At 38.5% G+C, this 16,488-nt stretch overlaps 1 long non-coding RNA gene across 2 annotated transcripts; it reads right to left on the bottom strand.

The window, feature by feature from the left end:
* Window positions 1-676: 676 nt before the first annotated feature.
* LOC143509710 (uncharacterized) lies at window positions 677-14,751 on the bottom strand. 2 transcript variants are annotated; one of them, XR_013129743.1, is made up of 6 exons: window positions 14,612-14,751; window positions 11,392-11,444; window positions 10,840-10,924; window positions 4,928-5,061; window positions 4,640-4,784; window positions 677-3,998 (listed from the first exon to the last, which is right to left on the bottom strand). It is a non-coding gene; the product is annotated as an uncharacterized LOC143509710 (long non-coding RNA). The 2 variants fall into 2 exon arrangements; XR_013129744.1 differs by having other exon boundaries at window positions 11,392-11,490; window positions 14,612-14,745.
* Between the last annotated feature and the right edge of the window lie 1,737 nt (window positions 14,752-16,488).

Here is a 16,488-nt window from a genome sequence, read left to right on the forward strand (position 1 = left end):
AATATATAATTTTACATTATTTTTGTGTATTTAAAAAGCAGAATCCAATTATTTTAATGTTGAAATCTCATTGATAAACAGTACATTGTAAGAGTTTGTGTTGATCAACCAACATTTAACAGTTATCCACTGCAAGTTTATAGGATATGAACATATATTCACAGATTACCTCTGTACTTTGACAAGTTCATTTGTAGATTGTTTAAATAATACCATGAAGTAACCTAATTATGCTGTTATTTTAACATTCTAGCTGTGTTTTCTTATAACAAAAATTTGTAATTTTACTCAGATTTGGCTGTGAAATTACAAAGAATAAATACAGGGAAAATCTGTAATTTTACAGTAATTCATTGTTGAATTATGTGTGGTATTTTACTGTAATTTTACGGTAACTGGCAACTTTTGCTGCCGGACATGTTACCGTTTTTTTTACGACTTTTTTTTTTTACAGGTCAACCGCAAGAGATGTGGTTAAAATGTCTGTTTAGCCAAGATCAGTGGTTGTCATGGTCATAATATCTTAATATAGATCTGGAAGCTTAATAGAACCTAAACTTTAACATGTGTTGTGATTATGTCTAGTTTACACCACAAACTATTGCTCATTGTGGAAGCAAACGCTGGCAAAAAATTTTAAATGAAATAGCCAGTATATTACAGATGGAACTGCCAGGTATGGCAGTTAGAATGTCAAACCTGAATGGGGTCTTGCACTGCCTCATGCTCATGTTGAGTCCACAACTGAAGCGGAGATTGATTTCCCTCAGTGCACAGTCGGTGGCAGTTCCAGCCATGTTTGAAAAAGTCTAGGTGCTTCTGAAGTTGAGGCAGAAAGTACCAGTGTAGAGCATAGAGATGAACTTCGCTGTCAGGATTCAGAAGGCCTTCTCTCTCAAGGCTGGTAAAGATTGTGTAGAAGAGATCAAGCACTCCCACATAAACGTCTCTCCACAGCCTCTCTATTCTGTTTGAAAAACGAACATTGGTAATCTTGTAAAAATTTCTGTATTAGACTTGCTGTGTGTACATGTGCATACAACATGGGTTACACACCACAAAAAGATGACACTTGAAAAAATACTATCCGTATAGATTACAGGGTATTGTATGAGAAGATGATGACACCATGACTTAACATACTATTTGTGTTGCTTTACTTTATACATCAGTCACATCAGCACTCATTATAAAAGCTAACTTACAAAAGTACATTTAAAAATTGCTTCCTATGAGTTGGTGGGAGCCTTTAGTTAATCTACTTAATCTGCAGTTAAAGTAGATTAACAAATGGATGAAGAAAAAAGATGGCTTTGGAAAATGAGGTACAGAACTTTGTTCAATATTTAGTGGGTGATAACTAGACTGCTTGTTCCTTCTTTACATATGCTGCTCCAAATACAAATCAATTAAAGTTGTTCTGTGCACCAATGCATTAGTTAAATCCTTAACAGGTATTAAGCTTTATCGTGAACTATATTTTCCCTTCAATGCAAAATTTCTATTTGAAATTCTGTGTAGTCCAGAACTGGGCTTAATCTCTGTAAACTGGCCAATAAAATTTCACTGGGTTTACAATCTGGGTTACAAATACAAAATTGTATGTTTTATGTCAAGTACATACCCCTATTAACTATCACACCCCTATTAACTATAATTTATGTTGCCTTAGTAAGAGAGAGCATTGTCTTTTAGTCAGCATCCGGTGATCACTAATGAAGGACTAGAGGAACACAAACTGCAGCAACAGATGAGTTACAAGTGGACACATTGTTTAAATATTCTAGCAGCAATACAGCGTCTGATCCACTCGTACCAGCACAACACACATTTAACACCACCACCACCACCACCATGTCAGTGTCACTGCAGTGCTGAGAATGACCAACCACCGAGATAAGGCCTGTCTGTGGTGTCTGGACCATATAATAACAGGGTGAAAGGAGACTAAGGCCAGAAATGTACAACACAAATATGCCAATTCCAATGGTCCACAAATGCAATTCTGCAGGAACCTGCGTTCTTACTTCACTATGGTGGCAGCTTCCGCTTGTATTATTAGCAAATACATTGTGACAACATGTAAATCCAAATCTGTGCAGCTAAAAGGATCCTTTGTGTCCTTGTGTGAAGCATGTTTCAGGCCTATCAAAATACGCAGAGAAAGAGATGGACTACAGTCTGAAATTATAGAAAAAGTGCACCTATATAGTAAGTGGAGCTGATATGAATAAACAGTAGATAAAGGGAGGTGGTTCTAATGAATTGACAGGTTGGTATATTTAAATGTGATTATTGCATTAAGACAGAATGTCAATGTGTATTTTAAATGAACAGAAAGCATAACAGTAATAAACATTAAAATTTCAACAAAATATTTACGTATTGGCATGTTTTATCTGAATAGTATGTTTTGTGAATGTTGGATGAATTAAAGATATCATGTTACCTTTGATTATGGACACTCCTGCCAGCAATATGTGAATTCCTGTCAAGTCCTCTGTTAGCCACCATGTAATGTGCAACATAAACATTTTCCCCACCTTTTTCTGACCTCACACGTAGGGGTGGGAATTGTTTACCATCTCACGATTCGATTCCGATTTTGAAGGCCACAATTCAATTCAAAAATCGATTTTCGATTCAAAACGATTTTCGATTCAAAAAACGATTTGATTTATAAAAATGTCTGCTTCAGTCTATAAAATCTGCATGATCTACTACAGTCTGCTTTGCAAGACAGAACGACAAATACAGAAAATTAAGTGTCTTTTACATTTAATTAACAAAAATTAACTGCTTTGGTAAAATAAAATGGTTTTTGTTGTTACCAAAATTCTTGAGCTTCATTTTGCGAGCTGTCAGGGCTGGCTCGGATGCAGTTCCCCCAGCCGTCGCTAGGGGCACCAGAGTCAGTCCCAGACTAAACCGGCATAACCGTACGTTCTCAGCCAGTCTCTGCTTTCTCTGTGATTGCTTATCGTTTAATGGTGTCTCACCACCTCTCTCTGTTATGCTTTCTCTTTACTTATTCGAGTATCTCATCCGTCGCTTTCTGACCCATCTCAAGTTTTCCCAATCCTGTATGTCTTCCTATCCGTTTTGCCTTTATTTTTGGGAACGGTTTTATTTTGCTGCAGCGTTTTTTGCCAGTTACTTCTGCTGGTGTCCTTGTTTCGTTTTCGCGTTGCATTTATCCGCGCTGTTTTTTAGTTACTGTTGTTGTTTTGTTTCTTCCTCCCATCTCACTACGATTGAGTGTTATTTTTCACGCGTTGTATCTTCCGCATTGGTTTTTTGTTTCTATTTACTCCGTGCCCTCACGGTTTTGCTTTCTATTCTCTTGCGCGTTGAGTCTTCCGTGTTGTTTTGTTTGTTCGTTCTGGGTCGCTGTGCGCGTTTCCCTCTTGCTAATACATGTGACGAGTGTCAAACGTCTTGCTCTTGCGAGCCGGCACTTGGGTGCATCCTTGGGTGCATCCATCCTTATTTCTCACCCTTCTCTATATTAACGCTCCCGTGCTCACCGCATTACACACGCCTTGCACACGAGCTACATTGTGTCCAGTTCGGTCTTCCCCGGCATTCGGTAAAAACCAAAATGAACCCATATTTTTGCCTTAAATGAAGACCAGACAGGTTGAATATCTCTTTCCTCCATGTGTTTTGAAACTTTTCCGCGCATGAATGTGTCCCAGAACATGCTGCGTAAAGTCTCGCGTAATTTTGTAATTACGTAACGCGAGACTTCACCACGACTTAGAATCGATTTTGGTACATTTAAAATCGATTCTGAATCGTAGTAAATGAGAATCGATTTTTGATATATGAATCGATTTTTTGGCACACCTCTACTCACACGAGATGGTATACCATACACATCCACAGCTTTAAGAAAACTCCTCAGGACTGTTGCTGAACGATTGTTGGTGGCGGCAGTCAGGTATACAATTAGACGGCTAAAGCCATCGATACCCCCGTGCACAACAATTCGCCATCTGAAATAGATACAATGCATTCAGGAAATCTTCATACCCTTTCACTTTTTTCATATTTTGTTGTAGTTTGGCCTTAGTGAGTTTGAATGTGCACAGGTCTATTGTTTAAAAATTATGGTATTTTGAATAAATGTAAATAGGTTCCCACTAATCACAAACTTAGTTCACACCTACAACAAAACCTACAATTTTATGTTGCAATATTCATAAAATCATGCTAAACAATGCTCATCTAAAGAATGAAATGGATTTTGTAAATTCATCATTTGACATCTTTTAGTTTGCATAGGATTTAGATCTGTACACAAGCAAGAAAGGTTGAGGTTAATGTGACGTCCATGTTAAACTCAACTTTAACATTGATGTTTTAACATGGGATATTCAAATCCATGCTGTGTCAACAATGTCAAGAGTCCTAATCCTTATTAACCCCTGACAAAAAACAATCTACACTTTTCATCTGTTGTTAATGTACATGACCTCAAATTAAAACTGGTAGTTAGCACTTACAGGTTGCTGTTATATTTAAAATTAAAAAGAGTCCACTGCTGATGTGTATTACTGTTTAAATGCATAAGCTATTTAAAGTACTAGCTTGCAGAGAAAGCTAATGTCTGAAATAGGTAATGCTCTTCAAATACCGTATCAATTTGTGATTGCCATCAATGTGCCACAAACTGTTTGGCCCTGGTACAAAGTACTTCCTGCGCCTCTGTGGGTTCAGCTGAATGGTACGCATTAAAACTCCATGAGGATCCACACGCCACATGGATTCCTGTACACATCCTATAATGTGCAAAACAGAACAGAATTAGGTGTACTTAAAATTAGTTTATATCAGTTAGCAGATAAGCAAATAGCCCAAATACTAACCGGTTGGTAATTTAATTTCAGTGAATGAATACACTGTCGAGATTATTATCACTTACTCTGAATGCGGATGCCCTGTGCATTCAGATACCCAACCATCATTCTGTATCCACAGTTGGGATGGTGCTGCAGAATTTGGGTCACCGTTTCATCCAGATCTTTGTTGCCCATTGGAGTTAATAGACTGCAGACTCTGTTCATCAAAATATTCAACATGACACAGATATGACCACAGAACAAACAAATGACAATGACCACAAAGATCTGCTCAGATCTGTTGCTCAGTCACTATCTGAACTCAAAATAAAGCTTTATGATGACTTTATACCTGTGCTGCCTGGAACACTTGGCCTTTTAAACCTCAAAGTGTAAAGGCAGCTATTGTGTTCAGTCAAATACATGAACATAACAAGGTATCATATTTGAATTTATCATATGTGTATGTATGACGTTTAATCCAAGTCTAAACAGGTGTAAGACATTTAAATGAAGTTGAATTTAAGGCCTAATATCACAAATCGCAAAGTTGTTTAAGAAAAAAATACGAAAGCATTTTGCCAGTGCTATTTCTGTTTCTGCACATAGATATTAAGGCATTTTTAGCAAAAACGAACAAAGACAAATGCAGACCAGCTAATGTGCAAATATTACATTATCCCATAATGTGTCCATTCTCCGGCGAATTATTCTCTCAGAGACTCCGAACAATTGTGCGATGTGTCCCAAAAGGAGGTGAGCCTCGATTATATTCGGAGGTAAATTGTAAGATGGATGTCCAACGTTCACTTCCTCCGTCTCTGAGAGAACGTGAAGTTGGTGAGCGACATCCTGAAGTACGTTTAGGACGGTTTGGTCAAGCTCCACGTCCAAATCAGCACTTAACTGAACTAAACCATCCATGACCCTTTCCAAACAAAATTGAAGGTAGTCATTTGGCATATGATTCTCAAAATCATTCGCTAATGACCTTAAATCATTGACAATGAATCTTAAAAAAACTGCCATAAGTAACTCAGCGTCAACAGATTATATCATGTTGCCAGCTAATGATATCAGTGCTCCAGGGCACAGAAACTGAAGGCCAAGACAGTAGTAGCCGAGCAGGAACCACCAGAGCTCATTAACCAATCCTGCTTTAGAGTGAAGTTAGGACCGCCCACCTCATTAACATACAGATGCAGCAACACAGAAATAAATAAATGTATAAATACAGAAATAAATGTAGAAATAAACAAATAAATGTACAAATACGTAAATATATGTAGAAATATGGAAATAAATGCATACATAAATAATAAATACATTTATTTATGTATTTAAGGATTTATTTGTACATTTATTAATTTATATTTTTATGTATAGACTGATTTATTTGTACAATTTTATGTCATTTTTTGTCCTCCATACAGTGGACAAGAAACGTAAAATAGTAAGTTACATCAACAAAGGAAAATAAGTTAGGAATACGTTGGAGCTGAATTTGTTGAAATTACTTAAGATATGTGAACCTCACCAACTTTTTTTTTTTAGTTCAAATTACATTCTTACTTTAGTTTCGAGAACTAAACAAAAGTTGGATTTTTTACAGTTTGTGCCTTTATGGAACAACAGAGTTGTCCTTCATAAAAGGAAGTCTATGTTCATGGAGAAGTGGATGGAAAAAATATTTGGTCTATAAGTCACTTATTGGATGGTAATGGCAACATGTATACGTACAATAATTTTATTAGAAAATATAATTTACTTTGCTCAAAAAGTGACTATGAAAGAGTAATAAAAAGGATACCTAAGAAATTTGTTCAGCTTGTGAAGAACTATAATGAAACCAAACCAACAGTTAAACTACAGAGTATAAAGATTAATTGTTTGGATTTATTACATAGAAAATGTAACAATCATTTCTTAAGACAATATTTAACAAAACAAGTGCACCCATGTCGAATTAGAAGAAAATTAATGGAACATTATGAAAAAAAAAGACCATATAAAATTGCTAACAAAATTTCTAAAATTTGCTCTCCCACCAAAGTTTAAAGAAACACACTTAAAAACCTTACATAATATCTATCCATCAAATGAATTTATAACGGAGAGATTTAAAATTGACTGTGATAACTGTTATATATGTACCGAGCCCGGTTAATAAAAATTAAACGAGGGAACGTTTTACCATTCGAGCGCACGTTTTCTGTAATTCGTGCTCACGATTTATTTTAATCGTGCACGTTTTCATTCATTCATTTGCAAACCCTACTGGCCTAAGCGCATACACTGTAAAAAATGAAGTGTTAAAATTACTTTAAAAAATTAAGGCAAGTGTTTGCATGGATCTTTTTGAGTTGAATTAACTTGCTGTAGTATTAAGTAAATGTAACCCATCTAAGTCACTTAAATACACTTAAATAAATTATCACAGTATAACTAAAATCAATATGTTGAGTTAACTTAAATATTTTGAGTTGACGGTGGGTTGGAAATTAAGTTGAACATACTTAGTTTTTTTAATAAACACAACTAAATAAATTCAAAGTTTAGTCATTTAAATTTAAGTTGTCAGAACTAATTTCTTTTGATTCTACCAACACAGAAAGGTCCATGCAAACACTTGCCTTAATTTTTTTGCTTTTGTATTACTTAAAATATAAGCCTACTTAACTACCGCTCAAATAAATCAATTTCCAGACATCAAATACAATTTTTGCATTAATTACAATTAGCAATTTTTTTGTAAATTTTCTGCAGTTAAATAAAACAAATGAGATATTATTGCTTAAAAAAAACAACTGTCTTTCTTGACAATGAAGATGTTCATCATTTTGTTGTGAAAAGTCAGATGCTCTCTGCCACATCCTATTAAAATACACAACACAATTAATAACATTAGAATTTTGTGTGACATACTTACAACTTACTTGGTGAAGTATGTGCCTACGGACATACTCAGTAACAGGCTGGAAAAGACACTATAAGAAATAGGTCTATTCCACCATAGTGAGGGTATTTTTTTATTATTTTGCAGATAGGAGTCTCTATCATCATAGACCTAGAAAGTACTTGTGTGTGAACAGGTGTGAAAGGTACCGCAAACCACAGTCCAGACCAATGGACCAAAATTTAGTCCAACAAAAGGTGGTGGACCATGGTTTGCTTGCCGCATAAACAGACAAATAACAGTAAGTTGAATTAAACTATCATCATACACATGCACATGTGTCACACAACAGTTTGGACCTAATAGATACACAGAAATTAATAATAATAATAAGAATACATTTTATTTAAAGTGCCTTTCATAAACATCCAAGGACACTGTACAGATAAAATGGGAGAAAGGTCTGATACAGCAGTAATTAATAAAAAAAACAATTAAGAGATATTAAAAGCAGTCCGAAACAGAAGTGTTTTCAGTTCAGATTTGAAAGTCTTGAGTGAAGTGCAGGAACGCAGGGAAATGGGGAGCGAGTTCCAAAGCTTTGGGCCAGCAACGCTGAAGGCTCGTTCACCGAACCCTTGTAGCCGGACTGGAGGAACAACCAAGAGGTGAGCATCAGCGGAACGGAGAGAACGTGCAGGACAATAGCGTGAAACTAGCGAGGACAGGTAAGGGGGGGCCAGGTTCTGTAGTGAACAGAAGACCAAGAGTAATGTCTTGTACTGAATGTGGTATTGGATGGGTAGCCAGTGAAGTGATATCAGTTTTGGGGTGATGTGCTCAGATGCTTTAGACCGTGTCAGGACCCTGGCAGCAGAATTCTGCACATGCTGGAGCTTCTTGATTTTACTGGCTGGCAGTCCGGCCAGCAGAGCATTGCAGTAGTCCAGTCGACTCGTAACAAATGCATGAACAAGAGTTTCAGCAGTAGGTTATAGATCAGAGGGTTTGGAACAGACATAGATTTGGGTGTCATCAGCATAGTAGTGGAACTGGAGGCCATGCTGTCGAATGATATTACCAAGGGGGAGGAGGTAGATTATAAAAAGAAGTGGGCCAAGGACCGAGCCTTGAGGTACACCAGACGTTACAGCAGGGCAGGTGGATCTAAAGCCGCTGAGGGAAACAAACTGCTGGCAGTCAGAGAGGTACGACTCAAACCATGATAGCACCGTATCAGATAGTCCAGTCCAGAGTTTCAGCCGGGTCAACAGTGTAGAGTGGCAAACTGTGTTGAATGCTGCGGTGAGGTCAAGTAAAACCAAGCTGTTAACTAGTACAGAATCGGTTGCTAATAGAAGATCGTTCATCACTCGGACTAAAGCAGTTTCAGTGCTGTGGTTACTCGTGAACCCAGACTGGAACTGCTCAAATAGATTATTAGATGATAAATAGTCCTTTAATTGAGTGGCAACCACACGCTCAAGCAGCTTACTGAGAAAAGGGAGGTTGGATATGGGACGATAATTACCGAGGTCCTCGGGAGCAAATTGGGGACCAAATTTAAAATGTGCCAATATTAAATGCTGTTCACAATCAAGCACTCCAATGCACAACTCGAAGAAGAACAGTGTTGTACATAATGTGTAATGCATATTATCACTATCAGCATAAACAGTGACGTCAGTGCATTGATATATATTCAGGCATGAAAATGGGTCAGGGGTTAAAAAGGTGAGAAGACCGGGGGGCGGGGCATGTGACGTCATGGGTATACGGCGAGGCGGGGGGGGGCTGCTGGTGTACGGGGATACAGCGACAGGTGATGCCAAATATTACGGAGCCCGTAAGGTGACATCATGTAAAAAATATAATAACGCGTGGCCACGACTTACTAACGCGTGCGAACGAGATAATTACGCGTGCGAACAAGATAATTAAGTATTACTTTATATAAGGCCAGGTTTACCTTCCTTGGGCAGTCAGTTCGCGAACATTCCTGGGATCTGCTTGCTTTGCTGTGAAAAAATAAACTTTGTTGCCGCGTGTGAAAGGCGACATTAGCATCTTGTTCCCACGTGTTAGTAAGTCGTGGCCACGCGTTATTATTTTTTTACATGATGTCACCTTACGGGCTCCGTAAAATATAGTAAAATCCATTAAAAAATTTTTTTTGACTGTCTTGTCAATGGATTCAATGTATGGAGCCAGATCCTTAAACGCGAGAGGCCGCTTTCGCCATTCCAGATGGCTCAGTCAAAACCATTACGTCTTAATGAACCAATAAATACATCAGCAGCGAAAATGAGTGTAAAAATACCAGGGTTCATGTGTTTTTATTTTCTAACATGGGCTAAAGCACAGGGTAGACTCAAACGACAAGCGTTTACAACTTTATCTTCAACCTTTTCAGCCCTGGCGCAAATGTTATCCTCACCCGTCCCTGGATTCACCAGTTACAACTACAGACACTAGAAAAAAAATCTCGTTTCTCATTTTATGTCACCGTTAACTACACGGGGTTGACGCGAACTTAATAGGTCTATCTATCTACCTATTTATCACAAAAGCTTGTGGCTCTGACAGTATTCAACGCTGTAGAGAATGGCAGTAACTTTGTTTTACCACAAAATATGAAAACGATTGAAACCATTAATAACCCAATTAAATCCACTGGGAAATGTACGATCTGGTAAATGTAGTGGTAAATGTACGATCTGGTAAATGTAGTGGTAAATGTACGCTCTTCTGCCTTGTCTCCGGTGTAGCACTAGGTCCTGCTTCTCGTCCCGCTTAGCAGTAAATGAATACCATGAATGAAGAACGTTCGTATGATTGAAACGCTATTTGGCCTCTATGATGGTTCGGGGGGCGGAAACTGCTGGCCACTGTGTCATTGAAATTGCCGATTTCGGAAGTGCTCTGTTTGCTTAATGAGTCAATGATCATTAAAATATATACATATAATCTGCCGACCCCCCCCAAACAAAAAACTCATCGGATCTACACGATTCGCGTAGGTCACCCCTTTCAACTTCAAAACGGCGAATTTCGCCGAAAGGTGACAGATTTTCATGCCTGATATTGTAGTTTACTTACAAAACATTCTGTGAAAAGCCCATGTTCCCCCACATACTCCATCAAGCTGCGAATGATGACTTCTTTTGTCAATGCTGCATTCTGCCTACACAAATAGAAAACATTTGTTTCATCAGGAAAACAACTCTCAGGTATAGCTAAGCCGGCTTGGTCCTCAGAGACTGTCTGGGTGTCCATGAGAACAACTTTCAGATACATTGTCTTGAATATCAGTGTTCAAATAAAAAAAAAAATGGTGTGTGAACTAAGAATATGTTAAAATTTTACATTTACATTTATGGCATTTGGCAGATGCCCTTATCCAGAGCGACTTACATTTTATCTCATTTTTATACAAGTGAGCAATTGAGGGTTAAGGGCCAGCAGTGGTAAATTGGCGGAGGTGGGATTTGTGAAATGTAAAGTTTCTATACCAACTTAAGTTATTCCAAGAATATAATTTGGAGGTTCTTCAAATTTTAAAAAGTACACATCTCATTTATAAAGTGGTGGAAGCAAAAGTGGTTGTAATAAAACACTACAAAAAAACAAAATAATGTAGTGTTCAATTACCTTGTGCAAACAACTCATTATGCCTCGGATACGTCCTGCTGCTCCTCCCTTGGCTGAATTGATTAAATAAAACGGACATCAACAGACAATTGGCGCGAACTGTGGGAAATGCAGTATATTTACACATCATGAGAAAACAAAGAACATAAAATATATAGGGCCTTTTTAAGGGTCCTGTATTTATACAGGATTTCTTAATGCTGGTCCTAGTGGCACATTTTAGTGAATTACAACATACATGCACAAAAGGACCGAACTAAAGACGAGTTAATGAGCTAATAAGTTTAACCATTTGTGATGGGTTACGTTAAGGGAAAACAACAAATGTGGACCAGGGGGGTGTTCCAAGAAGCGGGTTAAGCGAGAAAACCCGGGTAAGTTAACTCAAGAGTTCTCGGAAACTCGAGGTTTTCCGTTCCAGAAACCGAGCTTAGAGAGAACCGGAGTCAGTTACTATAGCAACTTATGCTCTGAAGCTAACCTGCTCGCTGGCAGGTTAACTTGGACCTGACCCAGAGTTACAAACACGTCATCATGACGTGTCCTTTCCTCGAAGATCATGTGGATATTGAAACTCAGTTTATTCGTTGAGTTCTTCGTCGGGAACGCCTTATAAAACCCCGAATAGACATAGGCCTACTATCATTTTCGGATTATTTTTTTAATGAATGTTATCGTTTTCAGCACAATCCATTACTTACATCAATAACTTTATTATTATAATAACATTTCAAATATTACACATCGCCGATCAGCCCTAAATTCTCTCCAGATTGTTATATATCGGTCTTCGTTTTTTGCTAGTGGAAGTTTTCTTTATAGTGTAGGAGATGTGGAATCTGTCAGCAAAGCTACCGTATGTCGGTCTGTCCGAAAACTATGTCCGGCATTAAAATGACTAGTGCCCGGTTTTGTGGTGTTTTCTGGGCTTAAGCCAGTTATGGACATCAAAGAGGAATTCCACAGCATCATTGGTTTATCTTTAATTCACACGGACAATAAAGAAATTAAGCAAAGGAGAGGCAATATATAACGAACTTCATTCCATTTACATTTTAAGGATTTCCTAGAGTGATTGGCTGTATTGATGGAACCTACATATGCTACCTATTCCAGCACCATTAGAACATGAAAATTCATCCATAGCATTAATGTACAGGTACTAACCTTTATAATCCTTAAATGAATACTTATCTTTAATGGTAACAAAAATAACGTAGCTATTGTAACTGACCATTCTTCCCATCAAGATCATATGTGATGCTTCCCACCTCGTCACAAATGTTGAAGCCAGATGGCCAGGATCCGTGTATGATTCCACACTGTACAACAAATCTGAACAGAGTAGGCCTGCGGTAGTTTTGCTAGTTGTTCACATGCAGTGTAATAGTTAAATCATTGCAAACCCTAGTGTGATTATAGGACATGACGGCCTCCTTCATGGAGACAGAGGGTATTCCTGCCTGTCCTATAGGCCTACCTTATGACTCCCTATTCAGATCCTGCACCTGGACCACAGTCCCGCTACAATCAGGCCCACAGCAAAACCAGGGCAAGAATTTAAATGACCCTAGGAATCCTCGAGGCCAGGTTCCAGTACCTGAAGGGGCTCAGAGTAACCCCTGATAGGGCGTGCCACATAATAATGGCATATGTGGTATTACACAACATTGCAACCATCCAGGAAGAGCGACAGCCTACCATCTCTGACATGCCCACAGACGAGGAACCTTACATGCATGTGGGTGACAACAGAGATGGTGGAGTTGTCAGAGACTCCATCTGCAATCACTGCTTTCCACATTAAATCATGCACCACCACCCACCCCACCATCCACCCTGTAACCTTTTAATATACATTACAGTCAAATTCACTGTTATGTTTCATTATTTCATTTTTCCTGTAAATAAATATATTTTATAATATATTTTAAGAATAAGATATAGTTATGTACAGCCATAAAACTTTGTACAATATTCTTATACTTCATTTTTATCTGATGCCATGTGTGTTTCACACCACTCAGATTAGACCTGGAATTAGTAAGTGTTCAATAAAAAAATATTTAAAAACTCAATACAGTATTATAAAGGTGGAGAAAATAATAATATAATCGCACTCTTCTGCTAAATATAAAAATATCATTTTCACTCACGCATTAACTCTGTTGGCAATTTTTTTGACAAGCTGACTGCCTTTCTCTAGCAGCTACCGCAGTATTACATTTACGTTTAATAATATCTAAATATTCTGCATACGCAGTCATTAATACTTCAAGCTACAGTGGTGTGAAATACGATGTTCGGCTGATTTTCCCGTTTAAATCCATGATAAATCCTATTTATCTGCGTTCCATTAAGAATGCCTTTCATAGTTACGCGTGAACGCGCTTCTGTCTGGGTCAACCTACTCAGAGTTGAGCGACCCTGATTACTTTAACTCCGATCCGCCGTTTTGGAACCGAAAACTCTTGAGTATGTCAGATCGGGGTAAGACAACTCCGAGTTCAGGGTTAAGTTTAGAGTTTGTTAACCCCGCTTCTTGGAATACCCCCCAGGTTTGAGAATTAGAGGTTTTAAAACATTATTTCCTTAAAATGACACAAATCACCATCACATATGCATTTTTTTATTATTATTGACATTCTGAGAAACACTGCGATTATATTGTACGTGTGGAGTTGGACCAGCAAAACGGCCCTGCCGAACTACATAGCAACCCCCTCCACACAGCAAGTCAGCCTGGTAGCATTTAGCTATTCAGCACACTATCATTTAGCTATTCAGCGCGCCAGATTTTCAGTTTATTATCAACATGGCATGGCCAAAATAGTTATCGCACTAGCATTTAGCTATTCATCCCGCTAGCATCTAGCTATTCAGCTCGCTAGCATCTAGCTATCTAACTGCCAAGCTTCGAATCAGGACATCCCAAATTACATTTATCCAGATAAAAGCATATTCATATATAGCGATATAGGTAAGCTTCTCTGATTAAGGTGCATACAAGCATAAAAAAGCACGACGTTTAAGGGTATTAACGTGATAAAATGAGCGGTAAATTGGGGTTATACCAAAAAGTCAAACAAGAGCCCAAATAACGTTAACCTCATGAAGGCAGTTGTGGCTTTAATGCGGACATAATCTGCAAATATAGTCTTACAATGATCTTTTACATGTAAATTATGTTTTGGCATGTTAAAGGAGATGAGAAACTTACCTTAAATCCAAATGTATAATGGCAGATTGGGGGGTGGCGAGCGTAAGTTGTTGACAGGGGGAGCGTAAAATGGACACAAATTAAGTGTTGTATCGCGATCTATCGATCGCGGGTGGTTGGCGCCAGAGCGAACTAGTAACTCATTGAATCATAGATAGCCTATGGATCAGAGGTAAATAAACTAGATATTTTTTTCGGCGTGAGATATCGGAAGTGTTGCGTGAGAGCGTGTGAAAACGGTCAAATGCGTGTGTCTCACGCTCAATGTGTGAGAGTTGGCAACCCTGCGTATCTAATTTTTGTCTAGTGCCCTTTCTTCTAAGCAATTTTAGGGGAATCGTCAGTGACAAAGTTGATCTCTAAATTAAACAAATGAGAATCAAAAATAAGTCTAATAAAAAGACACCAAAGATCGATCTATCTATATCTCTCTCTCACTCTCACTCATTTTTATAACTCCCATAATTTTCAAGCCATCATAATTTTGGATTACAGCTACTTGGATATGGAGTACTTCACCCTGAATGGTCATTTGGTAGTAGATTAGATGCTGATGGTAGGTTAACTAAGGGGTAGATAACTAAAGGAGTTATTTAGCCTCTAGGGTAGGGTAGGGTAGGGTAGGGTGGTTGAGGTGTTATTAGCATTGTGCTGTCTTGACAAAGCAGCTAAAATGAATAAAAGGGTGTTTGGTAATTTTAACACCGATAACCTAAAAAATACCATTAAATTATGTTAAACACTGTTTAAGCGTAAACAAAATGTCATTTACTGTTGGTGTTTGAGGTTGTCAAGCCAACATCAAGTTCATTCATGAATGTTGCCTTTGTAGTTTAAAAATGTAACTCCATGATCTTGTCTTACAGTTTTTCTCAGTCGATTTGGTTCATTTCTCAGATCAGAATTGAAATTCTCATAACTGTTCATTCAGTCTCCACATCTCCTTGTCACTTGTGCACATCATAATTGCATTTCTCCTTGTGTTTAACATTTTGCAAATGTTTTTGTACATATTGCAAATGGACATGGACAGTTGTCTGTTTTTTACATTATCAGTTGCTTATGACATGTTTATCAAAATGTGTTGTACAGATTGTCTGTTGAATTGTCTTACCCTCCCAAACATTTAGTCTTTAGGTCATCGCCTAGGTCATTATATGCAAAAGTGCTGAACATGTCATAATCTCTAAGGCATTTATTTATTTAGTTTATTTTTTGTTACATTTTTGTAATTTATCCTAATTTGATTAAATTGTTTACTGTGACGGGCAGGGTGTGCGAACTAAAAGGAAGCGATCATGCCAAGTCTCAGGGAAAAAGGATGGTTTAATAGAAAGTGTGCAAACCAAAAACCCATGCAATATCTCCAAATTAAGTATATAATGACCAGCGGTCAACTGGTACAAAGACAAGACATATATAGGCAAACAAACGACCCTCAGGTGAGACGGATCACGGGCTCCGCCCACCTGAGGGACGCACATGACGTCACCAAACAACAACAACATCAACAGCCGCTGTGGACGGAGGCGGCCGGTAGGGGGCCGCCTCACCGTGACAGACCCCCCCACCTCCACTGGGTGTGTGGCACACAGCGGCTGCACACAAAACACGAAGGGGCAGGAAGGCAGAGACAGGCAGGAACACACCTCCTGCCGTCCAGGAGCTGGAACATAAAAACACACAACATTAAACAGCTCACCTCCCCGGGCGGGACCCTGGACCGACCGGGCCGTTAACACAAAACCACGCCCCAGTCGGTCACAGGGCCCTCACGCCCTAACCGGCCTTCAGCCGGTGAGCCCCACAGGTGTGAGGACGAGGGGCTACGGCTCCTCTCTCGTCCCTCGTGTATGTGTGTGTGTGTGCGCAGGCTA

This window comes from Brachyhypopomus gauderio, chromosome 3 (assembly GCF_052324685.1).
Source record: "Brachyhypopomus gauderio isolate BG-103 chromosome 3, BGAUD_0.2, whole genome shotgun sequence".
In the NCBI taxonomy this organism is placed as follows: Eukaryota; Metazoa; Chordata; class Actinopteri; order Gymnotiformes; family Hypopomidae; genus Brachyhypopomus; species Brachyhypopomus gauderio.